Below are 18,276 nucleotides of genomic sequence, written 5' to 3' on the forward strand. Positions count from 1 at the left end.
AATCCAATCTGTCAGTCTATGTCTTTTTAAATTTTTTTTAGTTGTGAATAGACCTTTATTTTATTTATTTATATGTGGTGCTGAGAATCCAAACCAGAGCTTCACATATGCTAGGCACTGAGCCAGAACCCCAGACACAGTCTATGTATTTTAATTGATGAGTTTAGACCATTTACATTTAGGGTTATTATTATTATATGATTTGTATTCCTGGACATTTTGTTTTTTTTTTTTTTAACTTGAATTGGTTTCTCTTTGACTTACCTTTACTTTAATGTGTTTCTGCCTTTGCTAATTTTCATTGTTGTTTTTCATTTCCTCCACCTGGAATATTTTACTGAGCATGCTCTTTAGTGTGGGCTTTCTCACTGTGAATTCTTTTAACTTTTGTTCATCATGAAAGTTTTTTTTTTTTTTTAATTTCATCATCAAATCTGAAGCTTAATTTGCTGAGTCTTGGTTGGCATCCTTCTTTTTTACAGAGCTTTGTATATGTTGTTCCACAATCTCCTGGCTTTGAGGGTCTGGGTTGAAAAACCTGTTGAGATCCATATTTATCTCCCTCTATATGTGATCTGATTCCTCTCTCATGGCCTTTAAGAGTTTATTCTTATTCTGTATCCTAGGCATTTTTATTATAATGTACCTTGGTATAGATCTGTTTCAATTTTTTTTTTTTTTTTTACATTTGGTATCCTGTAAGCCTCTTGTATTTGGTTTTCCAATTCATCCTTCATGTTTTAGAAATTTTCTGATATTATCTCATTGAAGAGATTGTGCATTCCTCTGGTTTGAAATTCTGTTCCTTCCTCTATCCCAATAACTCTTATATTTGGTCTTTTGATGCTATCCCATAATTCTTGGATGTTCTGTTCATGATTTATTAAGATCTTCACTGTGTGGTGAAGTATATAATTTTCCAGATTTTATACTTTGTCTTTATTATCTGATGTTCTGTCTTCCAAATGGTCTAGTATGTTGGTGATGCTTTCTATGGAGTTTTTTATTTGGTTTACTGTTTCCTTCATTTCAAGGATTTCTGAGTTTCTTTTTTCTTTACAGAATCTCTATCTCTTTCTTTTTTTGGGGGGGGTTTGATCATGTTGGTATATTTATATGTAAATACAAAACTGTATCACTGAAGATACTGAATATGAACATTACAATTATTTTCTGAATCTGACTCAGTTCATTGATGTTAAATACAAAATGAACTGATTGTAAAAAATAAGAATATACACATTCAAAGAGCTTATTACAGTATAAAATTATTGAGGTTTGATCAGCTGCCAACCTCATCTTCTGTAATGGGGGACGAAGGTTTGGAGGTTCCAGGGTGTTCTTGGGAATGTAGAATGTTGGGGGCTGTTGATTCCATCCCTGGCACATCAGGTTGCGTAGGCTAGGAGCAGGCAGGAACAGGTTGGGTAGGAGGATTTGACTGATTGCAAGGGACCATCTCACCCAGCCAGGGGTTAAGATTTTTATTGGCACAGGACCCACCCAGTTTGAGCTCTAGGGTCTGGCAAGCTAACAGGCATGGAGAGATGAGCATCTCAGTAGATAGGGCCACGTTGTATAAGAAAAGGAACCTTCAAACAAAAGAAAAAGGGACCCAAACTTGTTTTCCCAAGAAGGGATTCTCACAGATTCCTCTCTCACACACTGGGCTCCCTTTTTTTCCTCATAGGCTTCGTACCGATTGCTTTTGGCTCTGAATGCTAAGTGAATTCATTTCTACCTGCGGTCCTCCACTTGGGGGAGTGAAAGAAAAGACAGGGTCTGGAATCACAGTGGAGGTCTGTTCTCAAAATCATCAAAGTAAACAGCAAAACTGTTAGATAAGGACAATTCATGCTGAATTAAATCAGTGTCACCATAAACCAGTATTCTTGGCTCTAACAGGCAGAACCCAAAAGGAAAGAAGTCATTATTTAAGGATTAGGGCCTGTGGAAGAAGAAGGGAGGAGATGTGTGTGTGTCCTCTTCCATCACTCTGATGTCTGACAACAGGAGCCATGATCTCCAACCCCTGATAGTCCAGGATAAACAGCAAGGTCTAAGAAGCAAGGAGTTCTGAACCATAACACAGAGCCCAGAAATGTCTACAAAGAGTATCTGTGTATATATGTATTTATAGGATATGACCATATTATCACATACAATATATATTATATACACACATACATATGGACCCATACACATAAGTGCACATATGCACAGGCGCACACACACAGAATGACAGAAAGGACTGGAATATATGCCCTATGTATAAACGTGCTTGGCACTCGGGACAATCTCTAGATTATGTAACTTGGTCAAGCTCTCTGAGCACAAACCTCCCCATCAAATCCTAGCAAAGGGAAGGAGTGGAAGAGAGGAGACCTCCAGAAAAAGAATGGCATTGGGAAAGGGGGAGGGAGTTTCCTTCCCCACTTACCTCAGGGCCCCTGGCAAAAATCAATAGCCACAATTTGGTTTTAATAAGGCACAGTTCGATAGCAGGTGCTAGGAATTAAGAACACATTGTTGGCCCTTTCTAGTGGCAATTTCACCACATCTATCTAGCCAAAGGGAAAGGCTGCCTTGCGTGCAACACGTGCGCCAGGAGACACGAGAAAGAGGTTGATCCATGGCTTCAGCATAACTGATGGCAACCTATAGGCTCAGCGGTGTCCATGATAGTTTAAGGAAGGCTGGCCAACAGGAAGAAGACTTGTAGGACAGTCACTGCCCCTCCATGGCCAGTAGACTGTGGCCAGAGGGCACCATTCCCTCCTTCTCTGCAAACTCCAGGATGGCTTTGTAGCAAAAATAGTACTGCTCGGGGGTCTGGATGCTGAAGGCCTCTGGGTCCTCATGCGTGATACATTAAGGGTGCCAAGCTCCTCCAGCTGTACCAGGCAGATGTCCAGCGAGCAGAAGGTATGTGTCCTGCCAATGCCTGCACTGCAATGTACCACAATGGGTGGCTCAGGACACTGTCCTTTGGAGCGTGCTCCCATACTGCTGACAGAAAGGCTCTGCTGGCTTCTGACCACTCTCAAGAAGTCAATGAGGGAAGCTGCTGAAGAAGGGACACCATAATCTGGCCAGCTCAGAAACTGGAAGTGGGTCACCTGGTGTTTCTGCCGCTCCTCTGTGTTGTGAATTTCTAGTGTTGTTTTCTTATAATGGTTCATGTTCTCCACACCTAGATTGGTCACCGTAAGGAAGCCAATTCGAATCCGAGAGTCTTTTTCTAAAGGCCAGTACTGGCCACACTTTCTTCTGCCGCCTTCCTCAAAGCGGGTGGTCATGACAATCACCAAGATTTTTTGCTCCCAAACCATGAGCCAGAAATCACGATAAGTATTCTCCAGAGGGCCTTGTGTACCAATGTAAGCATTCTTCTGCTTGTAACCATCCATGAAACTGGCATTGATGTAATCTGTCTGAGTGTGGCCACTTCGTTTTGTTAGTTTCACTCTAGTTTGGTCGAGACAGGGTACATCTCCGTAGCGGTTCTTTTCTAAGTTTCCTGGAGACATTGAACAGTGGAAAGTGCCAACAGGGTTCTCAGGACGGATGTCTTCATACTCCTCATATATCGCCCGCTTTTGCCTGGTGTTAACATAGTCTACCAACTCTTGGAGAGTCATGGCGTGGGGACCTGGAACATGTACTGAGTCCCAGTCCAGGTTTTCTGGAAGGCACTCCCTGGGCAGATGCTGGGTAACCTCAGAAGTCTTTAAAATCTGAATCCTCTCCCTGACTTTGTCCTTCAGAAGGAGGTTGATGATGGAATAGGGCACTCGGAACCATATTGGTGCTCCCACAATAAGTACCTTCTTCAAACCAGCTGGAAATGCTCCCTTCCACAGGTTTAGGACTTTCTTGCCAAGATCCAGCTCAAAGTTGGCATAATTAGAACCACACATGTCAGAGATAAACACCACTCCATTCCTTTGAGTTTCAAAGCTATCCACAGCTCTAACAAATAAAACAGAGCCTGAAGTACCACATGCTGCACCGACTTGTGGGGGTGATGCAATCTGGCAGTACAGAGGGCAATGGAAGCTCCTGTTGGGTCCCGAACATTTAAAATGGTGAATTTTCCACTGAGGATCTCAGAACGGAGAGGTTCCTCATGAGGTCTCAGCTTCACAGTACCTTCCTTCCTTCGGGTTTCTCTGTAGGAGTGGAACAACTCCACAGCGTGGAGCACGGCAAACTTCCTGGCCATGAGGAGCTTGACAGCCACATTCCAAGAGAGTGGGGAAACGCTGTCCTGAACTGTCCACTTGTTAGTCTCTTCCAAAAACTGCTTGGTGGCCTGCTCCTCCTCCGGGGTCAGCTCCGGCGCCATGTCGGGCCGGGGCGCGGTCGCGGGCTCCATTCCGCCGCCGCCGCCGCCGTCGCCCCACGGACAGGAGCCGTCCGGCAGGAGAGCCCCGCAGCTCGACCTCCGCTTCCGTGTCCCCGAGACTCAGCAGCTCGAAGCCGGCTCACGCAGGGTGGGGCCGGCGGGGCCCGGCGCCCGCGGCGGCTGCAAGCGCCGCCCCTGCTCCCTTCAGAAAAATCTCTCCGACTGCCGCTCTCTTCTGGGAGGAAACCCTCTTTTATTTTCTTCGCTCTTTCCTCGACGCTCCAGCTCTTCCAGAACGTGCCGGCACCTCGAGGCCGCCCAGTCGGGGCGTCCTCCGGGATGCGGGCCCCGCGACCTGTGCAGCGGCCTCTCAGCCCGGTTCCTCCAAAGCCGCGGCGGCGAGAGGGAGGGGAAGAAGGAGGGAGCGAGGGAAACGCGCCCCCTCGCGGCTCAGGGCTGGCGACCGCCGGAGCCCCCCGCAGCTCCATTGAGAAACTGAGCGTCCTCTATCTCTTTCTTAAAGTAACCTTTTGCTACCTGTATTTGCTCCCTTATCTCTTTGTTGGAGTGATCAAATTTTTCCTGTATTTGCTCTAAAAATTAGGTCATTTTGAAACTCATCCATCACTTTAATTATGTATATTATGAACTCCTTCTCTGACATTTCATTGACTGCGCTGTCCTTGGATTTTGTTGTCATAGTATCCTGGTTTGTTTGTTTTTTTTTTTTTTTTTTTCATGTTTTCTATGTGTCTCCCTTTCCTGCAGTGAGGATCCTTGCAGATTATCTGTACCTCACCTTGGTGTTGGGCTTCCAGACCCTGGTGGTGTCTCATGATGGATGCTACTACAACTAAAGTTGGTGGTGGCAACAGTGGAGGTAACTCAAGAGAGCAATGGGGTGTCCCAAGATGAATTCAAACTCTTACAGAGATGGGGCTGAAAGGGCGGGCTTTAGCCCTTTAACTTTGGATGCCTGTTCTGATGCAGCTGCTCTTAGGCCCTGTCTTTCCTCACAGGTGGTGGCTACTGTGTGTTGAGGGCCATGTCCCCAGATGGAGGTAGGTTAGGCCTGGGATCCCAGGTGGATCAAGGTGTGGACCTGTACTTAACCTGGTCCTGGATTCCCCCACAGGTTGGAGGAGGTGGTCCTCGGCTTGGACCTGAGCTCTGGTGTGGTTCTGCCTGTTGGCGGCTGGGTGAATCCAGGCTACCTGGGCCAGGGCTCCCACACAGGTCAGCAAAGGTGGTCCAAGAACCAGGTTTTGGCTCCTTGGTTTTCTCCATTAATATTCTGATTGCAATGTTGTTCAATTTTGTTTTAATTTGTATCATTCTTTTTCTGTTGCTTACTTTGGATTTAATTTGCTTTTCATCTTCTGATTTCCTAAAGTAGTTGTTTAGATGATTGAGTTTAGATTTTGTTTTCCAAAATATACATTGAGTTCCAAAATTTACTCAGTTACTGATTTTACTGCATATCACAATTTTGATAGATTACTCTTCCATTTTCTTTCAGTTAACATTCTTTCTTGATTTGTATTGCTTTGTGACTTATTCAGAAGTGTAAACTCCCCAAGTGTTTGGGGGAGTTGCCCATTATCTCCCTGCTTTCTATCTTAAGTAAATTAGGGTCCTAGAGTGAGTATCACCTTATGATCTGTTTAAAGTTTTGGGTAAGGCACGTTTCATGACCTAGTCTTTTAGGATATGGTCTGTCTTGCTGGATGTTTCATGCAAACTTGAATGTGTGTCCTGACCTTGTTTGAAGAAGTAGTGTGTAAATGTCAATTAGATTCAGTTGATTGGTGGCACTGGTGAATGTAACTGTGTCTTTACTTATTTTCTGCCTGCTGAATCTGTTCCTTCTCAATGAAGGGGTGTTGAAATCTCCAGTTATGATATACATCACACTGTTTCTCATTACAGTTTTATCCATTTTTTACTCTTGTATATTTATATCTTTTGAGGAATAACCCCTTTGTTATTATGTGATGAGCCCTAGGTCCCTGATAATTCCCTTGCTCAAAAATATGTTTTCTTGAAATTAATATAGGTACTTCCACTCTTTTGATTAATGTGAACATTTTATGGCCTATCCACCCCTTTACTTTTGATCAAGGTGTTATTATATTTAAAGTAATTTTATCATAAACAACAGATAGTCAGTTTGGTCTCATTTTTCAACACCTTATGGAAGCCTCTAAATTTTAATATTTTTAGGGAAACATTGGTCGGGCTGGGAATGTAGCTCAGTGTTGGAGAACTTACCTAGCATGCATAAAATCAGGGGTCATCAATCCCCAATACCACACACATACACACAAAGAAAACATAAACATATATCTCTAAAATTCTTATAAACACTTGAATTAATATTTTCTACATATGCTATTTCCTTTTATTGGTTTAGTATTCCATACTTTCCCTGCCTTATGTAATCTAGATGAGCCATTTACACTATTGCATGTGTCATTTTTCATCAAATATTTTTGGATTATTTTTTGTACCAGAGATTAAACCCTGGGCCACTTTATCACTATACCACATCTCCAGCCGTTTTAAGATTTTTTTTTTTTTTAAAATTTTGACACAGGATCTCAACAAGTTACTTAGGCCCTTACTAAGTTGCTGAGGCTGGCCTCCACATTGTGATCCTTTTGCCTCAGCCTCCAGAGTCATTGGGATTACAGGCATGTGCCATTGCACCTGGTGCAAATACAGTTTTTTCAACTTATTTTACTAGTTGCCCAGGAATTTGAGATATATATTTATAACAAATCCTAGCCCACTTTTAGATAACCACCTATTTTACAAATACTGCCAGTATCTGCAGTGTTGCTATCATTCATCTTACTTACCCATTTAGCATTGCATCAATCAATACCATGTGGCTATTTTATTTTTATTCTGGATAAACTGATTCCTTAGTGTTTTCCCCCAATTTCACAGTAATGCACTAAGACATTGTTTTCTTTGTTCTAAATAGACTTCTTCAGATTCACATCATCAGGTTTGGTAAATTTGTCCATTATTTTCTCCTAGTATTCCCTGATTTTGGTTCCTTCCTGTGGTTTTAATGACAGATATTTTAGAATAATTAATAGGCCACTTATGTACTTTTCAATTTTAAACATTGTATTATCACTCTCTCTGAGTTTTGATACCTTTTAACGTGTTTTGAGGTATCTTGGAGACTTATTCTGCAGTGTCTAGTCTTCCCCCAGGTCCATCATGAATTTTTACATTGCAGAAGTTACATATTTTTGTCATTGTGTTTTCATTAGATTCTGTTGAAAGTTCCATTTCTCTCCAGGAAAAAAGATAATTTTTACATATTATATCTGTATGAAATTTAATTTTTAAAATTTGTTCTTTTTATTTATACATGGCAGTAGAGTTCATTTTGATATGTTCATACAAACATGGAGTATATCTTATTGTAATTAGGATCTCACTTTTGTGGCTGTACATGATGTGGAATTTCACTAGTCATGTATTCGTATATAAACAGAGAAAATGTATGTCTTATTCATTCCACTGTCTTTCCTATTTCAATTTTATTTTTCCCCCTCCATTCCCCTTTTTCAAACTCACTGAACTTCTATACCCCGTCCCCCACTGAATTGTGTGTTAGCATCCACATATGGGAGAGAACATTCATTCTTTGGTGTTTTGCATGTTGATGCATATTGATAATAGCTAATTTAAAGGATCATCTTCTAATTCCAGTATCAGGGATATCAGTAGGTCTCCTTATAATGATGGTACTTCATTTTGATTAGAGATCAAAGGGTCCCCCTTGGTCACATATCTAATCATTTTCATATAAATTTTATAAGTTACATTGAAAACAGAATTTTATATTGGTTTTGCCCAAGGACAGTGCATGCTGCCTCTGATAAACTGATTCCTTAGTGTTTTCCCCAATTTCACTGAGACATGGTTTTCTTTGTTCTACATAGACTTCTTCAGATTTCCTTCATCAGGCTTGGTAAGTTTGCATAGCTCTCCCCCGAGTACTGTTATCCAGGAAAGAATGTGCCTCGGCTTACCTCAACCACCATGCACTAGCTCTGCCTCAAATTTTCTATAGTTTGGTTGATTTTAGCATGGAGCTTTTATTAACTTTTAAAATTGAGAGCATAATGTCTATACAGATTAGTTGAGTTTATACCAAGAAACTCATAATGCTGTTTTATTTCTTATTAAATCCTCTTCTCTTTTCTTTCTTTCTTTGCTTTTGGTTCCAAGGATTGAACCAAGGGACACTTCTTAACCACTGAGCCACATTCCCACCCCATTTTTAGTATTTGTTTTTGTTTTTGTTTTGAGACAGGATCTCACTGAGTTGTTCACAGACTCCCTAGTTTGCTGAGGATGGCTTTGAACTCACAATCTTTCTGTCTCAGCCATCCAAGCTGCTGGGATTACAGGTGTGCACCACCATGCCCAGCTCATCATTAAAATTTGATTGTCATCTTGAAACCTGAAGTTGAGAACTTGGAAACCATGGAATACATGACCCTGTAGTACTCAGAAACCAGGTGCTGTATGTGACAGTTCTTAAAGAAGAAAATGCCTGTCATACATTGCAGGGAGAGGACCCTCAGAGCCACTGGGAGGGCTCAGGTGCCAGGAATCTCTCCAGAGTACAGGAATTACAAAATCTGAAATAAGTTCACACTAATTTAAAGTTGGTATCAAGTAATAAAATTGCTGTTGACTACATGATCTGACCCTTCAGGTGTTACCTGCTTTTGTGTCAGGGGAACTTAGGGAAAGGCTTGAGCACAGCTCTCCCCTGAGTACCAGCATCCACGAAAGAATAAAGGAAAATTAAGAAACATGTAAATGTCCCACATGGCACACCATGGTTCTCTCCTCCCAGGGAGATCTTATCACACTTATAGAGGCACTAAAATTATCTTCCTGTAGAGAAATGAGCTATGCTGGTTTGCTGAGGTCATTGCATCCTCTGCAAACCATCTGGTAAGTGCCTCTCTGTTCCAGATACATATCAGGGGGCAGGCAGGGCCTGAACCAGGGGTCTCCCAGTCAGATTTCAGGTTTGGATCAGCAGCCACCTCCAATCACCATCTGAATCTCCAGGGCTGTTTTCCTTTCACTCTATGGAAGAATTTCTTGCTAGCATTCTTATTGTTTTAATTTAGTGACTCATAAAATTAGTAGTTTTTAATATAAAATGCTATTAATAAATTTAGATATGAAATCCTATAATTGATTTCAATTATACATTCCTTTGCTGGAATGTAATGACTTTTGTTCACTTAATATCATTTCTCAAGGAACATGTTATTCTCCTTTCATTTTACAGAATTTTGCTATGAGATTTTGCTAAATATACTCAATTTTTCTTTTAGCTTCTTTGTAATCTATTAAAGCTTTTAAAAATAAGTGATCTGTAATTTGAGTTATTAAAAGGAATTTTTAAAATGCATGTGGTAGCTCAGTGGTAGAGTACATTTAAGGAACTGGGTTTGATCATCAGTACCATGTAAAAATAAATAAATAAAATAAAGTTAATTTAAAAAAATTTAGTTTGAATAGAGATTCTTCATTCAAAGTATCACCTTGAAAGAGTTTGAATATGCTCATTCATACAAAATATGAACCAGCATTTTCTCACAAAAACCTTTCTTGCACTCCTTGCACAAAATTTAACGAACATTACATTAGTGGAGACACTACGTCAAATGAGCTCTCTCCACTGGGCCATGTCTTATCAAGTGATATTGAAAGTTGGACTGTAATTACATCATAAATAAAAGAACCAATGATGGTAGAAATTTTCTTTGCCTTGGTAGAAAAGGGCTGAGAATGTAATTTATCAGAATTTGGTGAGGATGAAGGCTGTCCATATATTTTTTGACCATATATTTAAAAATACCTCTTATAATTTTATTAATAGTGGATATGACAAACCCATTCATGAGGGTAAATTTTTAAAACAAAATTTGTATTTATTTTATTCATTGATTATTAATGTATTTAATGGAACTTGGCATAGATATAGTACTTGTTGAGCACATTCAAGGCACTGGGTTTGATCCTCAGTACTGCATAAAAATAAATAAAATAAAGATAATTTTATTCACCTGTGCTACATCCTCAGACCTTTTTATTTTTTAGGCATAATCTCACTAAATTGCCCAGGCTGCCCTAAACCTTGTGATTAAGCTGTTTCAGCCTCCAGAGTTGCTGGAATTACACATGTGCCCAGTTATAACAAAATGTTCTCCTCTTCCCTGAACTCATGTTTTTGTGTTAGATTTTTACAGGCCTAGTTATTACAAGGAGAAACCTGGCCTTTACAACAAAGGAATCTTTGACCCACAATAAGCTCTCTAAAGAGATGCTGGTGACAGTCTTTGTAAAGCTCTTGTTGACTAGAAGAGAAGCTTATAGGTTATAATAATGATGGGGACTTTGGAAACCTCAATTATGGTAAGGAGTTTTTGGTGGGATACCTTGTGGCTGTGTCATCCTTTGCACCAGCTGTTGAGTTGGTGATGATTTTGATTTCCCCCGGTTTCATCAGTCTCCCCCAGTTCCCTTTGTTTTTTTTCCAGCTCAAATTCTGCCAAAAGTTGGGGTGTGTTGACCAGCATACCTCCAGATCTAACTCACTCCAGTGTGCGTGGTCACTCTCATTTCCTGGAAAATTTCCCCTACTTTTACCTTTGTTTATAAAAAAGAACAATATTAATGGCAATCATGGTAAAGTCAGGTACTATGGTGTAGTGATGTCAAGCCAAGCTGTGCTCTCTCAGGTACCTAAGTCACCTTGCTAAAGGCCAGTCATAAATCATCATGCCTCACATTCATCTTGAGAAATATGCAGATTATGTTCATGTCATGGACAAAAATAAAATTTCCTTCCTCCCTTCCTTTCCTTACCCTGTCATCAGGTAGCTGACATAACCGTACATACCCACACTCACAGGGGGTTTTGCTGAGGACTTTCTTTCTTCCATTGTACTCCCAATTTCTCCTGAGTGCTGGCTCAGGAGCACCAACATGAGCATTTTTCACTTATCTCTGGTCAATTTGATGACAGCATATACCTCAGGATTGCCTCTGGTCTTAGTAATTGCAAAATAAAACAATGTCTGAAGTGAATGCTTTAAGGATTCAGGTATTAGTAGGAATGTTTACGGTGTTCTGTCTCTCCTATGGGTTGGCCAGCTTTCACCATGAATGACAAGGTCCTTCAACCTGAGTATAGACAGCTTATGTGCAGACTTTTCTCTGAATTTTGTTGTTCCATTTACATCACTGTTTTTTTCACATCACTGCTCATATGGCCTTTCCTTTTTTTTGGTTGTGGGCTTACAACTGTGAGCTATTTTAGAGATTTTTCTCCATGTTACCTTCCCTGTGATTTATCTCCTTATTGATCTTCCTCCAGTCTGTCTGAAAGCAACTGGACTTCTCCCATGTGCAAGACAACATTCTTGTACTTGGATCATTAGGTGAGTCAGCTCCATTTTGGAATTGTCATTTGTAAGAGCCCCTATATTATCCTGCTCTTTGTGGAGAGTATCTGTCCTGTCCCCTGACCCCCTGAACTGTGCAGTCTCCCCCAGTGTGAGTGGGATGAGGCATACATAGGAAAAGACACTGCAGATTTCTTTTAGCTTGTTGTCATAACATATTGATATTCTACAGAAAAAAAGATTGTCTATTACAATGTTCAGAATATCTATCTACCTTTCTTTTAGTAATTACATACAGGTATAACAATGATACCTGGAGCATGGGCTTCACTAACATAGGTGTGGTATATAAATTTGGAGAGAGCAATGCTTGGTGCTAGTTTTCATGGTCTTTTGGGGGGAGGCTCCTTGCAAGCTAACATCAGGGGTGGCTGGTGGATGCACCTGACGGGGTCACTTTTCTGGATTCATGGCATGGTGACAGGAGATCTTCTTTTCTGCCTCAAAGAAGATTTACTGGATTCAGGTAGTGACATCCTTACCTCATGACAGCTTGTGCAGCATCTGCATACATCTGTCTATGCTCATCCATTTATGTTTGTAGGACTCCAATCCCTCAGTAAATCTGAGAATTATGTAGTCCTATCGCCTCAGATTATGGATTTTTCAAACAGGCCACCTCACCTGTTTATAAGGTTATATAGTTTTAAGACTCAATTTTTCAAAATGGTTTTCAAGGGAAGCCTGAATTTCATGGGAATAATTTGAGAATTCAAGTTGACAGCAAGATTTATCTCATATTATTCTTTTAGGATATGATGTGAAAAGTTTTGCTCATTCATTGATCCTACTCCTTTGAAATATTATCTGGATATATTTTGTAACTTAAATGCAATAGATGTGTAGAGAGTGGGTGTATATTGTTTATAAATAAGTGAAAGATTAAGAAGACCATTTACTGCTGTGTGCTTAAAGACAGTCTATAATTTCATGACAGCTTGTGACTTGTAAAACTCAGAATGAGATGATAACATGAGTATTTTTGATGTCTCTACTTGGCATATCAGAGTTATGAAGCTTAATTATCTGAGTGTGTAAATAGATAAATTTACTTGATTAATATGTTAGAAACCAAACTTTTTCTAATTTTTATTATGAAGTATCTATTTTAAAAAACAAAATTTTCAAATTGTTGAGACCTAGTGTCCACCCACCTCTGAAGTTTTACTTGCAGCCACATCTGTAGTGCCTGAACAGTGCAGCTTTCCCTCAGTAATTGAAGAACTGCATCTCTGTGTGTCTGTGAAAACAGTGCATACTCACATGTTTAGTTTCAGAAAATAAATCTGTACTAATACATGAGAGGAACCTATTTTCCCATGTTTTCTCCCTCATCTTATGGATGAATAAAGGCTTCAGTTAAACCAAACAGCTGCATGGTGCAGAACATTATTCAACATGGTGAGCACCCCCAAGTTCTATAATGTGTAGTTTGGATTTGAGGGGTCCTCCAAAAGCTCATGTGTGATGCAAGGCAAGAAGATTTAGAGAAAAAGTATTTGGGTTATGAGAGCCTAAATCCAATCAGTGCATTCACTTTGAATCCTTTTATGGGATTAGTTGAGTATAAACTGAGGGTGGTGAGGTGTGGCTGGAGGAAGTGGGTCATGATTGGGGGTGTATATTTTGTATCTGGCAAATGGAGTCTCTCTTTGTTTCCTGATCATTTTGTGAGCCACTTCTCTCTGCCACGCTCTTCCACCATAATCTCCTGTCTCATCTCAGGCTTTGAAGAATGGAGCTGCCCATCTGTGAACTGAGAACTCTAAAAACTCCCCAGAACCCCATGAACCCCCAAATAATCTTCTCTAAAATTGTTCTTGGCAGGTCTTTTAGTCACAGTAGAACAAAGCTCACTAAATGACTAGTATAACTTTTACACTAGATTTTCATAACTCTGCAGAGATATTGTTTCTTGCTTTTGAAAGACTTGAAAGCTTGGACTCCCATGGGAAACCACTAACTAAATCCTTAGGAAAGAATCATCCCAGTCCATTAAAATATGTCTGTGTTTACCACTATGATTGCATATGCCTCTGACCTGCTGAAAAAAAGCCTACAGTGTGTTTCTGATAATAATTGATAACTGCATTCTGATAAGACTAGGTTTTTCTGTTTTGAGTTTCTAAAATATTTAATACTTAGAGTTACTTATGATAATTCCAGGAAATGACTTTGTAATTTGCATGTGTCCAACATTTAGGGATTATTAAAAGTATGCTACTTTCATATTAATTTTTCTTTGATTTTTCAAGCTATAAAAGAGCTGGAAATATTTTAAAACGCTCAAGTCATATATGGAGGACTATCTGATAATAACAATAATGGTTGGTATTAGTATCCTGGGCATTGTTTGATATTTGATACAATCACACAGACAATAGCTACAAGAAGCAATTATTGTGATCACCCATATTTTCAAATAATATTAATGGTCCAGATGTGTTAGTTGATCCCTCAAGTCCTGAATTTAATAGCATCAGATTGATTATGTAAAGTCACAGTTTGTGACTTCAGATGCTCCTTAGACACATTTGTGCTCTACCAATAAATCATATTCTAGTCATTAACCTGAACAAAGAAGACCCTCACATAATACAAGTGTTTGCATGGCTACCCTCTTGGCAGCCATTGTCCAAGAGGATCTTATTTCCACGCTGATACAATTATTTTTTTTAGAGAGAGAGAGAGAGAGAGAGAGAGAGAGAGAGAGAGAGAGAATTTTAATATTTATTTATTTATTTTTAGTTTTCGGCAGATACAACATGTGGTGCTGAGGATTGAACCCGGGCTGCACGCATGCCAGGCGAGCGTGCTACCGCTTGAGCCACATCCCCAGCCCCCTCGCTGATACAATTTTGTCACTCAAATTCAATCCCATATTTAGAGCTATTACTTTGAACTGAGGACTTTATCAGGTTTGTAGAGAGGAAGAGTCATTCTGCTTACATTTGAAAAGTCTAACATGGTGGTGTGGAGATGCTGTGGGGTCCAGCAGTGTGTGTGTCTATCCAGCTGTGAGTCTGTCCTGGAGGGCAGGGGAGAGAGAGTTCTGAAGCCTCAGGAGGGTGTGGGATTGACTTGGGTTCTGAAGGGAGAGAGACTGCCTCAGGATGAACCCACACATTTTGCTGATGACCATAGTGTAGGAAGGATTGATGAGGATGGTGACACTCATGGTAAATATTTTTCTCCCAGATTCTCACCAAATGCTGCTTCTTCGTGAGGATGACTAGGAACAGTGAAGCTCCCAGCTTTCCTCACCTGAGCACCGTGTTTTTCTGTGAAATCAGCGTTGGGATCATAGCCAACACTGCTCTGCTTCTCTCCCACATCCCCACATTTCCTCTCCAGCACAGGCCCAAGCCCACTGACCTGACCATTGGTCACTTAGCTCTTGTCCACCTAGTGATGCTGCTGACTGTGGGATTCATAACTGCAGACACTTTGGGGTCTCAGGTTTAAGGGATGACATAATATGTAAGTCAGTTATTTACTTGTACAGGCTGATGAGGGGCCTGTCCTTTTGTACCACCTGCCTGCTGAGTGTCCTCCAGGCTGTCACCCTCAGCCCCAGAAGCTGCTGTTGACAAAGTTCAAGTGTAACTCCTCACCTCAGAGCCTCTGCTGCTTTTCCTTCTTGTGGGTCTTTAATATGCTCATCAGTGGTAGCTTCTTGATCTCTATCGTTGCCACTCCCAATGTCACCACACACAGTCTCATGTTTGTTACTAAGTCTTGCTCTCTTTTGTCTACAAATTACTTGTTCAGGTATATGTATTTCTCCCTTGTGACCTTCCAGGATGTCTTCCTTATAGGACTCATGGCCCTCTCCAGTGGGTACATGGTGACCCTCTTGTGCAGGCATAAGAGGCAGTGCCAGCACCTTCACAATACCAGCCTGTCTCCAAAAGCATCCCCAGAACAGAGGGCCACCAGGACCATCCTGCTGCTCATGGGTCTTTTTGTGGTCATGTACTTTTTGGACTTTGCTGTCTCCTCCTCTTCTGCAATGTCATGGAACAATGATCTGGTTCGTTATTGTGTCCAGATGCTGGCGGGCAACGGCTATGCCACACTGAGTCCTTTGGTGCTAATCAGCACCAAGAAACAAATGATGATGCTCTTAACATCCCTGTGGGGTAAGGATGGCAGATGCTTAATTATTCAGTAATGGCTTTTTTTGTTTCAATATAAGTAAATATTTTCACTTTCTGTTAAGTCACTGAAATTTATGATGTTCTCATATGTCTCTTATGCATGTATTTTTATGTAAGTAGCTGACAAGTGAATCAGAGGTTTAAAACACTATCACTCTCTGAAAAAAATGCAATCGTGTAATTCGAATCATACCCATAAGAACTGATGTTCTCACCCAGTATCAGACTGTAAAGAATAAGCACACCTCTGTATTTTCTTGGATGGCCATATTGAAAAAATAGGAAGACATTAAAATACCATGTCCCCCAAAAGGGACATCCCCAAGTCAAGGGAATGATGAAAATGAACCTGTTGTGAAATATCCAGATATATCATCTTGAAAGACACTGGCTGGCTCCCATGCATACTGGAAGGCAGAGAAAACTAGTGTTACCTGCAGAAACAACTTTCTTGTACATATGACCAGAATTACTGGTCCCAGAATTACTGGTCCCAGTGGAACAGGCCAACTGATCCCAGAACAAGTAGCAGATACAAGCTCAATTCTTCTTGAGTAGTTTCTTAATGCTCCTGTTATCATCAGAGGATATGAAACTCTCCCTTCTTCACTCTTTCAAAGCAAATTCTCCAGAAGCCTCCAGTCTCAGAGAAGCCCCCTACTATCTCAGATCAATAGTAGCACTATTGATCCCTCTTGTTCTGAGGCTTCAGCTTCTTAGACTACACAGCTAGTGGTTCCTCTAGCTCTCCAGCCTGCAGACAGCCATTGTGGACTACTTATAGTTTTTGGTTGCATGAGCCAACCTAATAAGCCCCCCCTTTATAAGTATACTTCCTGTTGATTCTGTTCCTCTAGAGAACACTGACTAATGCACCGACCTATAAAATACTTATTTTTTCTAGTGTGGAGTGTAAATTCTGCTCATGAGGTGCTCACCAGTTGACTTGCAGGTGAAGTACCCTGACAGATAGAAGCACTGCTTATCCAGCCCTTCACCCATGAACATCCCCATGAGCATATTTCAGTAGACACATGTCTTACATTTTCTTTAGTTTCTCAGCAACCTGTCCTACTACCCTAGCAAAACTGGGATGTGGACCAGTCCTGGGGACAGCTCAAGAGGCCAAGAAGAGCAGGGAGAATGCACTGGAAGGATTCACCAAAAATATTTGGAGGATTATTGTGATTATACTTTTACATGTTTTATATATTTGTTAATTTGTATGTCATAATAGGCACAGTTTATTTGAGTTATACCTCAAGAAACCTATTCAAAACAAACTGAAATGGAGAGATCCTAATACCTTGACAAATAACTTGGTGACTATAATAATTAATTAAATACTTATACAGTATGTCTATATGTGTTCATAGAATGTAAGTAACATTGTAATAATTGATGTTCAAACTGTGGTAATGTATAAAGTTTGAAAAAACTTAAAAGTTTCATAAAGTAAAATTATGACTATATTTTTACTCTAGATATAATTTAATAATAATGGTAGCATAAAATGATACAGGATAAGAAATTTAATTATCTATATTCTTGCAAAATCTATAAGCTGCTATAAAAAGCTATAGATCATATGGGTGCTTAATCATTGAGCCACATCCCCAAACCTTGTTTAAATTATTTTCTTTATAGAGATAAGATCTTACTGAGTTTCTTAGGGCCTCACTAATTTGTTGAGGCTTCCTTTCAACTTGTGAGCCTCATGCCTGAGCCTGATGAGTTACTGGAATTACAGGTAGATCATATTAAAGAAAAAAGTTAAGCTATCCAGGTGTAGGGATGCATACCTGCAATCCAAGTGACTCAGGAACCTGAGGCAGGAGGATTGTGTGTTCAAAGCCAGCCTCAGCAAAAGCAAGGTGCTAAGCAACTTACCAAGACCTTGTCTCTACATAAAAAATAACAATGTCTGGGGATGTGGCTCAGTGGTTGAGTGCCCCTGTGTTCAATTCCCAGTATGCCCCCAAATCATTTTTTTAACTATTTTATATATTCTTTGAATACCAGAATATTATAGTTCCAATCATTGCTAAACCTTTTTAATAGCATGCTATATCTTTTTAACAGATTTCAATGCTGAATATTGGTATTTACATCTAAAAATAATAAAATAATTTTTGAATTCTTATTTTTATAGCAGAATATTAATAGTAACATAGAATGCACACAGACAAAAATCAGAATTTCTCAAAAACACTTTTTTAACAATCTATTATCTATGTCACATGTGTCT

The 18,276-nt window shown here is 40.1% G+C and overlaps 2 pseudogenes; one reads left to right on the forward strand and one right to left on the reverse strand.

Annotated features, from left to right (window-relative positions):
- Positions 1 to 2,727: 2,727 nt before the first annotated feature.
- LOC143403934 (tyrosine-protein phosphatase non-receptor type 9 pseudogene) lies at positions 2,728 to 4,381 on the reverse strand (annotated as a pseudogene).
- Positions 4,382 to 15,096: 10,715 nt separating this feature from the next.
- On the forward strand, positions 15,097 to 16,042 carry LOC143404044 (vomeronasal type-1 receptor 90-like; annotated as a pseudogene).
- The last annotated feature ends 2,234 nt before the right edge of the window (positions 16,043 to 18,276 follow it).

This window comes from Callospermophilus lateralis, chromosome 7, assembly GCF_048772815.1.
Source record: "Callospermophilus lateralis isolate mCalLat2 chromosome 7, mCalLat2.hap1, whole genome shotgun sequence".
Classification (NCBI taxonomy): domain Eukaryota; kingdom Metazoa; phylum Chordata; class Mammalia; order Rodentia; family Sciuridae; genus Callospermophilus; species Callospermophilus lateralis.